We start from the raw sequence: 2,014 nt of genomic DNA on the forward strand, positions 1-2,014 counted from the left end.
ACGCAGAGGGGAATAGCGAGGTACTGCTTGTTTTCCAACACTGTGGAAATGAGATGGCAAAGTTCTGCTCTCTTCCCCCTAGGCTACACATCACAGCCAGGTAACACAGCTTCAGAGCTGTTAGCTTACCTCTGACAGGGCTTTTTGATCATGTTAAGCACACACACTTGAGCGAGCACCACTGAAAAACACTCCTTTTTCCCCTCAGAAAAACAGGACCAGAGGGAGATGAGAGCTACAGAATGTAGATAGAGGCAATGGTTTGGCCAGTGCATACACATATTTCAGCATTAGCTCCAACTCTGTTTACAATACCCATGATGCCCAATGCCTCTGTGAAACAATGCCACTTGTGCAAGGGAGTCGCAGCATATTGTATGTTGTAATGTATATTCGTTTTATTCAGGATTATTTTACCTCTTAGTAAATCCAAGGCGATTTTCAAGAATCTATTTCCAAATGGAGAGGAGGGGTGGTTGTTACAGAAAACCATTAGTGATCAACGGGCAGTTGGGGTATAGACTTGAAAATGTATGTCAGAGGACAGGATACACCACCTCCCAGTTAAGGCAAATGATGCCATCGCTGTCGCGGGATAGACTTGGAAAGAATCATCGGATTCTTCATTTGAACGGACCCTTTGGCAACTGGCACACTTAGATTAGAGCATGATCCTCCTACAAAGGGTTTTGCCCCTAAACGTCTAATGAAGTCAACAGGAGTCAATGCATTCAGCCTCTCTCAGGTTTTATCCCATCTTCTTTTCTGTAACTGATGAACTGCAAATAGAAGTGTACCCAAAGGAGCAATGTGGTGTGTGCGTAGAGCCAAGGTTTAAATCAGGTCTTGCGTCACCCTGAAGGAAACTGAGAGACACATTATTTTTACTCACACAGTAGGCTTTGGTACAGAAAACAGCCTGGGCTAAAGCTCATCCTCAAACTCACCCAGCCCAGTTAGGGCTGGAAAGAGCCAGGCCTGAGACAACAGAAGGAGCTCTCATTCTCCATCTGAGTAGGGCTTTGTGAGTCAGGCTGTGTTTGCACAAACTGGACCTGGTTACTAACTGCAAGTTTTCCTTTCTGTAACCACTTTGCCTTTGAAGGTTATTATTAGCAATATAATAATAGTTATTAATGGCAACCTTAAGTTTGCACCCTCATGCAAGATAACATATGTGATAACATAACTCTGGGGAATAGGATTACTTGGCCTTTTTTTCTTTTTGACTCTGACTGCACCTGCAAGTATTCTAGTGAGTGAGTTTACTGGCAGGGCGTATGTAGAAAAAGTGAACAGCAATTATTAGGGAGTATTAGGAATTACATGGATTCAGTAAGGGCTCAGAAACATACCATATGAGCTGTGAGTCCCATCAGAGCAAGCAACGCAGGTTGAATACCAAATATTCATTGTGATCAACTTCTGTGAAATCTAGAGAGCAAAATTATTGGGTGCATCATTTTGAATAAATTTGAGAAAATTGTACTATTTTTGCAGTTTGTGAGAAAAGAAGAGACAAAACTCATCCAATAAATTATTCACTGCCAGTTACTCACCCATCCTTACTGTGGCAAAAGGATATTCATTAACATGCCTAGCCAAGTGGAGAGCTAACCAGACACCATAATTTGACTGCCATTTGTTTCACTCATGAATTTCCAAAGCAGATAGTTTTAATCTGCTCTTGAGATCCTGAGTGTGCCCTGGAGAATATTGGATGAGAAGTGCCTGCCTTGTCTCCTTTGCATCCTAATTAGCAGATCACCATGTCTGAGCCAGGTGTAACCAACTATTCTGCAGCCCCAGGTGGGACAAAGGCATGAAGTATACAAGGGGAACTCTTGGCTCTATGGAGAACTGCAATCTTGTTTTGTTCTGCCTCACTCATATTCCTGCATTTCTTTTTTTAAACTCTTCTTTTTCTCTTCTTAGCGACCTCAGCATTATTTCATCACCTCTCCCCATTAAGGATGGGCCATGCAACTGAGACCTTTCCACCTTTCAAGATATT

General features: G+C 42.5%; 1 long non-coding RNA gene across 1 annotated transcript; it reads right to left on the minus strand.

Annotated features, from left to right (window-relative positions):
- Positions 1 to 387: 387 nt before the first annotated feature.
- On the minus strand, positions 388 to 1,673 carry LOC122461894. Its single transcript, XR_006284140.1, has 3 exons — positions 1,560 to 1,673; positions 1,356 to 1,434; positions 388 to 866 (listed from the first exon to the last, which is right to left on the minus strand). It is a non-coding gene; the product is annotated as an uncharacterized LOC122461894 (long non-coding RNA).
- Positions 1,674 to 2,014: the final 341 nt, after the last annotated feature.

This window comes from Chelonia mydas, chromosome 10 (genome assembly GCF_015237465.2).
Source record: "Chelonia mydas isolate rCheMyd1 chromosome 10, rCheMyd1.pri.v2, whole genome shotgun sequence".
Lineage (NCBI taxonomy): Eukaryota > Metazoa > Chordata > Testudines > Cheloniidae > Chelonia > Chelonia mydas.